The sequence below is a fragment of the Tachysurus vachellii genome, chromosome 9 (genome assembly GCF_030014155.1).
Source record: "Tachysurus vachellii isolate PV-2020 chromosome 9, HZAU_Pvac_v1, whole genome shotgun sequence".
NCBI classification, from domain to species: Eukaryota; Metazoa; Chordata; class Actinopteri; order Siluriformes; family Bagridae; genus Tachysurus; species Tachysurus vachellii.
The window spans coordinates 5,432,185-5,443,015 of record NC_083468.1 but is presented as its reverse complement, the minus strand read 5'-3'; the positions used below and the strand labels follow the sequence as shown (position 1 = coordinate 5,443,015).

Below are 10,831 nucleotides of genomic sequence, written 5' to 3'. Positions count from 1 at the left end.
TTACAGAAAGACTTCTTATTAGTCCATTTGCCAAGTTTGTATCAGAAAATTTGATATTGCGATTAAATAAATGAACCAAAAAAACAGAACTTTAAGTCCTGTAGGAAAGGTTTAATACATGATTTTTTTTCCTCTTTATATTTCATTGCCTAGACATATGACAGCAGAAAATGTAAAAAAAAATGTACTATGGCTACAATAGGACTTAATCCCGCAAAGTGCCTTGGGTTTTTACCTTATTTTAGAATGGCCGTGGCTCTACACATGGTCAATTACACACACCTAGATTGGCAGCTGATATGTGGCCAAATAAAGAAGACTTATCTAGCGTGTGAATTCGAAAGAAGGTATATATCTTGTAATCTTGCATTGGCTATTTTCCTGTTGCCTGCAATTTGGGCTCTTTCCTCGTCTCATGTGGCCACTCACAATCTGTGAGGCTCCACTCACCAATGATGACAACCTGGAGTGGATGATCAGCTCATATATAAGAAAATAGCTAGGTCTCCCCAGGTCCCTCTACAACATTTGGCTCTACAGCAAGGGCATAATAAAGCTACCGATTTTCAGGCATGTAGAAAACTATAAGTGCACCAAACTAAGGATGAAGCTGATGTTGACTAGCCACAACAGTAACCTCTTAGTTAATGGGGAGGATGTGGACACCAACAGAGGAGACCTGCAGACAAAAGGGTCACTCCAGAATGTAGGCATTGCTAGACTTAGCCTTGTGGACAACTTGAAGATTGTGGTGTGGCTCAACAAGAACGGGCTACAGGTGTATAAATCTTGTTGCTCAGGCAAGGCAAGACTAAGGTAATAGATGGAAGAGACTAAAAAGAGGAAGACCTGTGGGACATGGGATCAGGTGTCAATGTTAAGCCACCTGTCATCTCCCAACAAATCTCAGATAGTGGTATGGCAAAAATCCAACATGACCTCTACTGTATGTCCATTCCCAACACTGAAACCCTTTATAATCAGCTGCAAGACAAGATTGACACAAGGCAGATATATCTGGAGGTACAACATGCCTCGGAGAAATGTTAAAAACATGGCAGACACACAACAATGGACTACCTACCACAGCCATCAGTAAACATTAGTAAAGGAAGGTCCAAATCATTCCAAACTACTTACAGTATACTTGCAATAGAAACTGGGCTGAGTGTAGACCAGGATTGAAATATTCTAGCAGTTAACAGTTAACAGGTCTGTTGGTAAGTCACTGAGAAGGGCAGCCACTATTTCAGTATAAAAAAGGAAGGACCTTACTGTACCTCAGGCCTCAACAGGTGTGATCTGGGGACACATGGACTCATTGCTAAACCGCCTGAATATTTAGTGAACTTTACCATCCCTCCAGAAGCTATGAATCAGCAATTCTCTTGAACTCCTCATGCAAACAGCAACAGGGTTCATCAGAACTAGTCTTATCATTTAAAACATGCAAATATCCAAAGCAATCCATATAATAAAGATTCCTGAAACTTTGGCTAAGTGTTCTTTCTTTGTACCTTCAATGTCACACTGATCAAGTTGCTGGATTGTACAGTGAACCAGACAGTGAACAACCCCGAATAATTCAATTTGTTATCAGATAACAGCTGTCAGAAATGTCTGAGATGGTCCTGCAACACAGTCAATTGCACTTTAAATGCAATTTTCTCACTTCCCAACTTTTTTTACTGGATGTAACCAGATTTTGAAATGCCATAACCTGTGATTAAATATGTGCAAAAGAAAAACACATTTCTTTTCAAATGGGAAGTGCTTTCCCAGGCCACCACCCATAAACTAAGCAGATAAAAGTGCTGCATCAGGGAGTAAGATGATCTCAGCTGCAGGATGTATGGCTTTATATTTATGCGGTATTAAATCAGAAAGAAAGGTGGGAGGAGAAAGATTGTTAAAGCTTAACCGAACTGAACTCGGAAATCAGGGTGAACACACAAATCTAAAGTAATACATTACCGCAATCATAATAAAATATACAGTGGCAACCTGGGTAGCAAAGGGCAAGAGAGAATGTGCTGGAACAGCACAGCGTGTTCTAAGGAAATTCGAAAATATCTAAAAGGTAAGGTAATATGATTTGTTGAACAGAACATGGCTGTCTGCAAAGAGCTCATTACGTCCAACAGCTACAGCATAAGTGCTTTATAATGTCTTCTTCTTCTCCTTCTTCTTCTCATTCTTCTTCTTCTTCTTCTTCTTCTTCTTCTTCTTCTTCTTCTAATCTTACCAACAGGATTATATCCATGGCTATCCACGTTGCCTTGTTAAATTAAAACAGTTTGAACTTCTCTGCTTCTCATGAAAACTTTCTTTTGGCTGCCTGTGTGCTGTGCTTCCCTGAGAATATATATATATATACTACAAATCCACAACAGCCTGGTGATATGCTATAAAGTTTGGTGATTGCACTTCCAGTGTGTACTGAAGCATATCAGGACACTCACATTTCTCATTACACCTCTACTTTTAAGACTGTCCTTGCTGTCATGGCTGCAGTTTCCAGTTTGGAAGCCCTATTCCTCTTGATAAAGGCCCGTCTCTTGCACATCACATTCAATTTAGCTCACATAACAGATTCACCACATTAACTGTCTCTGTGTTTCTGTAAGCTAATGCTGCTCTTTGAACACCAAGTCAATGAGGAGTTTACCTATTCCAGTGAGAGGAAGAAAGGAGAAGTAAAGAGCAAGAGAAAGACAATGAGTGAGAGAGAAACAGTGAATTATAATATAGGGAGGGATTATTTATTTATTTATTTTTTTTTATTTTTTTTTTTTTATGAATGAGAAGCAAAGATAGGAAATGAAAGTACGAGTGAAGATAAAGAGAGAGAGAGAGAGAGAGAGAGAGAGAGAGAGAGAGAGAGAGAGAGAGAAAGAGAAAGAGAGAGAAAGAGAGAAAGAAGAGGAATGAGCAAAAGAACATTTTTGAATGCACCAGGCAGGAAAATAAAAAGATATAATGGATGGAGAAGATGAAGAAAGATGTGTCCTCTCTGCTTTGAGGCCACAGCACAGCTGTAAATGTCAAGAAATTCTTTAAATACAGCAAAGCCATGACAGCTATATAAGGCTGTTCTACTCGGCACTGTCAGTCATTTCTGCCTCTATAAATACCATGACATTTTTCCACCACAGTCACAGTGTCCAGTGTGCCGAATAATAAGAGAAGAACTACAGGGCGAGGAAGTCAAAATGATTCTGATTATAAAAAGGTCGCTGGTTTTTCATCCATGCACATAAATGTTATGTATTGTCAGCTAAATGTTTACACCAAAGTTCTGGTATAAGAGCCGGCTTTCTTATTTGTTGTTCTTGTTATGGAGGGAATATATTTTAAGTGGCCTCAGGTTCTGGGGTTGCAAAGCTGTCAGTCATAGTAATTTTTCATGGACACTATGGAGTAGTGTGGTGGGTCATGAAAGGATTTATGATGGTCTGATATTTGGCAGGAGCCTGCAGGTTACAGCCTTGCATGCTTTGAACATTCACATTCTGGAGTGTTAAAACCAGGATATTGCAACACATTTCACTGGACTTTCTAGTATTCGATTTTTAAACTGTTATTTGAATGAAAAAAAAATATTGTGACACAAAGAATGCTATTTAAACCTAAAGAAGAATGTATTTTTTAAATTAATTGGTTAGAACCATCTCATCTAGCATACCTACTGTAGATGAGGTACATGCATATCAGTTTTACACATCTAGATCCATATTCTTGGTTCTTCTTGGCAGATTTACTCAGCCTATGTGCGATAGGAGGAGGACTGTAAGAGAACATCAATTTCACATAATATCAATCATATTGAGGTCTGGATTTGACAACCATATTACCACCATCAGTTTCTTGGTTTTGAAGCACTCCAGTGTAACTTTGGCAGTATGTTTAGGATCAGTTTGTAGGTTACATTGGTTGAACCCTTCTATCTCTTCATTAAATAAGCACTGTTCTGCCTTGTAAACTGGTCAGTAAGTTTATGTTAATTCTATCTCCAACTCAACTATGTACTTGAGTTTTTTGACTATCAGGCCATAAACTGAGGATCGTCCACATTGAATCTGTGCATGGAAACTATACAGATAAATAAAGAGACCACAACAGGACAGGGCTAAGTGATCCTTTTGTAACAACAGCCAAACCGGGAACTGCACCAGGGCCAGGGGATTTTATAGCTTAGTAGTGTTGGACTAACGTGTTGGACTACAGCTCCGAAGGTTGAGTTTAAATCCTAGGTCCACCAAGCTACCACTGCTGGCCCCCTGAGGAAGGCCCTCGTCCCTTAATTACTCAGATTACAGATATGTGTACTCTCCCATCCACATCGTTCACCTTCAAATTCCTGGATGCTCAGCTGTCAGACTCACTTTCCTGATCCACCTTGCAGCATCATCAGAAAAGGACAAGTTTTTTTTTTTAAGAAGACTCCATAGCTTTGGAATGAACAACGCTATTAAGGTGACCAACAGTGACCAACTCTGGTCACGGTGTGGTTTGGAAACCTGACTTTGCAAGACTTCAGGCTTCAAATAGCTTCCAGACTCATCTGTGATTAACTTCCTTCACTTCAGCACATCTTCACCACTAGATGCCAGACAAGGGTTCAGTCCATCATCTCAACATCGATGAACAATTTCAGATTTCAGATATAACATACATTTAAATTGCAATAGGGTGCGTTGAAATCTGTATGAACATTTACTTGCATTTATAATACACTGTCACTTTATGACTGAATAGAATGTTTACTATTATAGAAGGTTTATTATTATTTATGTTATTTATTATTATATTAATTTTGTTCACAATTTGGAATCTGTTATTGTTTGTACTTGTTATGAATTCATTTACATTATTTTTAAGGTAGGAGTGCAAAGTTGCACAAGAATTTCATTGTACTGAGACAAGATTTGGGGGGCACGGTGGCTTAGTCGTTAGCACGTTCGCCTCACACGTCCAGGGTTGTTGATTCGATTCCCGCCTCCACCTTGTGTGTGTGGAGTTTGCATGTTCTCCCCGTGCCTCGGGGGTTTCCTCCGGGTACTCCGGTTTCCTCCCCCGGTCCAAAGACATGCATGGTAGGTTGATTGGCATCTCTGGAAAATTGTCTGTAGTGTGTGATTGCGTGAGTGAATGAGAGTGTGTGTGCCCTGCGATGGGTTGGCACTCCGTCCAGGGTGTATCCTGCCTTGATGCCCGATGACGCCTGAGATAGGCACAGGCTCCCCGTGACCCGAGGTAGTTCGGATAAGCGGTAGAAATTGAATGAATGAATGAGACAAGATTTTTACAAAATTTTACACACATTTACAATAAATTTTGTAACTTGAAACATTCTTTCCATTTTCAATAATGGATTTCATGGTGCTCAGTGGCATGCTCAAAGTTTGGGATATAATTTATATAACCAAACCTGGATTAATCAGTTTCCACAGCTTTGTGCTTGACTTGGAAGTCCTTGAAAAGATATATGTTTGATGGGTGAATACTTAATTTTCACTTCCAGGTATCTAATAAAACGTGGAAAAGTTCAGGATGGTTTGGGCATGTGTAGTTACTGTACTGTGACCATCACGTAATGGCGCTATCATAAAGAATAATTTGCCATTAAAAGCTGATTTATTTATTTGTTTGTTTGTTTGTTTGTTTGTTTATTAAAAAAAGCTACTTTTATTAATAATTATTAATAAAATCTATTCTTTTTTTAGTTTTCTTTCTTCAATGCATGGATTTTTAGAGAAGAAGAACAAAATATTAGGTTGATATGGCTATAATGAATAAATGTATTCAAATTTGTCAAAGCTGAGCATTCGGTAACTTTGAACTTTAAAGAAAAGAAAAGAAAAACTTGTCCGATGCTATACTCATTACAAGCAACGCACCAACCTCATCAATCTCATACAAAATGCATCGTAATTATAATGATGGAAGCTAATTGGATTTTTTTAACTCCCTAAGAGGTCTGCTCTCGTTTGCAGCTTTGGAAGCCATGTGTTTGGGGATGGTTCGGTCACAAAGGCATACTGTTTCCTCCTAATTCTTGCTTTCCAACAGTCCCTGCATACCATTATTAATGTATTGACAAGGACAGAAGAAGAGGAACCTGGTGAGTACAGGCTGGAGGGCTGAAGAAAAACAAATCACCTGATCTTTGTCAGGTCTGTACCTTTTTGGTGAATTTGTCCCATGAAAGCCTCAGACTCCTTTTCTTGGTTGTCAGTAGTGGAACTTTCTCATCACCACGTGATTCAGCCTGAAAACTCTCAAAACACAAGGTGTTTTTTTTTAGTGTTTTTTTTTTGTTTGTTTTTTTTTGCACCATCTTGTACAAACTCTAATGACGTGTGTATAGCAGCATATTAGCAGTTTCTGAAATACCCAAACCAGCCCACCTGGCACCAACCACCATGCCACGGTTAAACTCACAGAGCTCACACTTTGGCACACATTATTATGTTTGATAAGAACATTAACGGGAGCTTGTGACCTGTATCTGTGTCTGACTTTACACATTGTGCTGCTGCCACATGATTTAATACTGTACATAACTGCTTTACCGAGCACATGCACAGGTGTTCCTATTAAAGAGGACAAGAAATGTACGAATGAGTTTGTTTTTGATATCTTATCTTATCTTATCTTATCTTATAATATGTTGGTACAGAGTAAGTACAGAGAAGTTAGAATGTGTTTTTTTTAGCTTAATAACCACTTAATGTGGTTGGAACCCGATTGAAAAAATTAAGACAAATTTTCAGTGGTATTAAAATACTGAAATTTTAAGAAATGGATGACAACAAAAGAAAGACAAAGAAACACCTTTTTTATTATTATTTTTCTACCACTATTTAGGATTTATTTTTCTGTTATTTGATTGATTTATTTTTTCAGCCTTGTTTTAGCCAGGAGACGTATCTCCCTGTAAGCAAATAAGTAAAAAAAAAAAAAAAAAAAAAAAAAAAAAAAAAGAAACTTCAGAAGAAATTGACATGTTTTTTCAAAGCGCTTTCTTCAATCAGAATTTCTTCTGCTGAGCAATTCAAAGCACCTGTTTAGTATGCCTCTGAATAAGAAGAATGTTTCTCAAATAAACATTGAGATGTCTTTTGAAGTTAAGTTGCACACATTAACCATCACATCTGAATATGGCCCTTTGTGCACATGTACTTGAAGACTTGATTTCATCATTCTGAGAAGGATGTCAAGAGATGAAAGCATAAAGAAAGAAGGGCTATTAAGAGACAGAAGTGAGTCACAGTGTGGACTTCACACAGTGAGCTCAGCCAAATGGAGAGGTGCTCATTCGGGGCTTAGCACACTTCTGTCCTGCTCAGCATCCGAATGGTGTCATTAACACGGCTGCTTGCTGTTGGATCCCTTGATAATTACAGTGATATTTGGAAGAGGCAGGAACATTGTCACAGTTTTACAATCATCATAACAAATGGATTATTCAGAATAATAAGCAGATACCAGTCTAAGCAGATACCTATTCAGATATGAATAGGAGGTGCATTATTTTATTGTACTTCCTAAGATGGAGTTTGCTCCCATTTCTGATCCATGGGTGCTTATGACCCTGTTATCTGTTCACCAGATGTCCTTCTTTGGACCACTTTTGGTAGGTCGTAACCAAGCCAAATTGGAAAAATCCCACAAGATCTGCTGTTTTGTAGTTTTTTTTATTTTTTTTTATTTTTGGTGCTTGTCTATTTTCCTGCTTTCAACACATCAACTTTGAGAACTGACTGTTCACTTGCTGCCTAATTTATACCACCACATCACTGATGTGGCTGTTATTAAAAATATGATTCACTTCACCTATCAGCTATTTTAATATTATGGCTGACCAGTATATAATACTATACAGTATATCTTGGGGGTAACTATGTATAAATACATTTTCTGATTAATTGGACCTGGTCAGGTATTATGGATTTTATGGACTAAGAAATAATGAATGCTGTTGTCTTCAACTATGTGTGTAATATTTTGATCATTCTTACTATGCCATCTATATATATGTTAACATATTGTTCAACCCTAAAGGTTCAATTGGCAAACCACTGATAGACATTAATATTTTTTCTTCCCATCTAACATCATGACCAGCCTCAGCTTAGTGATAGAAGTTGCAAGATTCAATTCAATTTAAAACTGTGTCAGTGTCCATGGGATTACAAAATTTAAATCGATTTGTTAAGATTGGTGAGAATCACAAACACACGAGAGACGTCCCAAAATAATTTTTCAGAATTAGTTTCTGTTAGATTATTTCACTTGTCCAAATACGACCACAAAAGGAATCAATTAAGCAAATGTAACCAAATGAGATGATAGTAGATTTGTCTTGTTTAAATTCACGGCACACCCAGGTATCGAACTGGCATTTCTTTTGTAAGTTTTGGAAAATTAGTGTCCTTAATCAGATATAGTGTATAGGACTGGCATATTGGATGAGAAGAAAAGCAGATTATTTTTTTCCTATAACAAAAGGAGAAAAGGAGCAATTTCTGTTCCAAATAAAATGAGCTGTGGTCAGAGCTTTTGCCAAACAATTGCACAGAATAAAAAGTCATATCTGCCTGTTGGAGAACCCTTTCGAGAGTTCACTAAGGGAAAACCCTTAATGAGTCGAATTTGCATATGAAAACAGCGCAGCCAGGATTATTCACTATGCAAATACTTGATATTGGACCAACAGCAAATATCCTTCTTAATAATCTCATTTGGCTGCTATAGCAAGCTCTGTAGACCAAACAGTTCAGGATGTTTTCGTGTGAGATATGAGCTGGATAATGCTATTTTTTATGGATTTTTTAAATGAATCAAACAGTGCATGATCTAATACTCAGTAATGTGCAATGCCAACTGACTAATGCTCTTGATTTCCATAATGTCCACTCCATTTATTAAAAAGTTTTTCATTTTAAAACAGATCGACCATGCTATCATAACACCTAAACTAATACACCCTCAATCGACTCTGGAATTCCAGGTGTGGGGAAAAAGAAATAATTCTTATGTGAAATTTTTGATCATCCTCAAAACGTTACACGTTTAAATGTCCTCATTTAATTGAAAAAAAAAGAAAGCTAGTTGTCCGGGAAACACACTATTGAAATTGAATGCAAGTGCAGGTCAGTATATTAAGAAGGGATCAAAATATTAAAAAGAGGTCAATATGGGATTAGCATGCTCAAATAAGCAAGAAATAGAAATAAAACAAAATGCTTAGATCAAACAGGCAGTGTCACAGAAACAAAAGAACAAAACAATTACTTTGCAAAATACAACCTGAAACCTGAGTGCTTTTAAACAGAGCTAAAGAGAACATGCTAATTAAACACATACTGTATGAAAACAGCTACAAGGATGGTGACTGGGAACGAGGACGTGCAAGAGGCTGATTCTGGAGCCGCCATGTTTTCCTGACGTAGTGAGTCTAACTCTATAAGTAAACACGATTTAGTTAATTAGCAAGCCTAGCAAGCTTAAGCTTAATTGCTACTGAAATCAGTGCTAGTTTTACCCGGCATTAGCAAATAAATCAGGATAATGCAATTAAATACAGGCAAATAATGTTAGCAAATTAGCAAAACTACATGTGTTTCTTAAATTACATTTATAAAGTAAAGTGACATACAGCTAAGTATGGTGACCCATACTCAGAATTCATTCTCTGCATTTAACCCATCCAAAGTGCACACACACAGCAGTGAACATTTACATTTACATTTACGGCATTTAGCAGACACCCTTATCCAGAGTGACTTACAACTGAGCAACTGAGGGTTAAGGGCCTTGCTCAGGGGCCCAGCAGTGGCAGCTTGGTGGACCCAGGGTTCAAACCCATGACCTTCTGATCAGTAGCCCAACACCTTAACCACTGAGCTACCACATCCCCACATCACAGTGAACACACACACCATGAACACACACCCGGAGCAGTGTGCAGCCATTTATGCTGCGGCGCCCGGGGAGCAGTTGGAGAGTTCGGTGCCTTGCTCAAGGGCACCTCAGTCGTGGCCGGCCCGAGACTCAAACCCACAACCTTAGGATTACAAGTCAGACTCTCTAACCATTAGGCCACGACTTGCCCCAAGCCCTTAATCCATCTTAATCCATCTCCCTGTTCAATATTTCAATTCGATATCTGGTCCCCGGGTAGGGGACATATCAGATATCAAATTGATAAGAACAGATATTACACTTGATCTTAGCCAAAAGGCCGAGAAGCTTTATGCTGCGACGCCCGGGGAGCAGTTGGAGGGGGTTCAGTTCTCGAACCCACAACCTTAGGGTCAGGAGTCAAACTCTCTAACCATTATAAAATATAGTCCCTGCCTTATATAGAGGCAATGCAAATCTTCTTCTATAAATCTTAGCTTAATCTTTCATTCATTCATTCATTCATCTTCTACCGCTTATCCGAACTACCTCGGGTCACGGGGAGCCTGTGCCTATCTCAGGCGTCATCGGGCATCAAGGCAGGATACACCCTGGACGGAGTGCCAACCCATCGCAGGGCACACACACACTCTCATTCACTCACGCAATTAGCTTAATCTTACATTGAAATATTTTATTAGTAATGTAAGGCTATTCCACTCCAGTCCAGCGGCTTATCCATCTTCAAACGCACATGGCATCTTCTATATCTTCTATAGCACATGCAATTTTCTATAAGACTAACATGAGAAGGTCAGTGCAGATGACAAATATACACAATTTGTGATAGTTTTTTTTTCTACATCGATGACCTTGATTGAATGCTAAACTGAGTCTATTTGACTGATATATCGCCAATGGT

At 38.4% G+C, this 10,831-nt stretch overlaps 1 pseudogene; it reads right to left on the bottom strand.

Moving 5' to 3' along the window:
• Positions 1-10,139: 10,139 nt before the first annotated feature.
• On the bottom strand, positions 10,140-10,261 carry LOC132851852 (U2 spliceosomal RNA; annotated as a pseudogene).
• Positions 10,262-10,831: the final 570 nt, after the last annotated feature.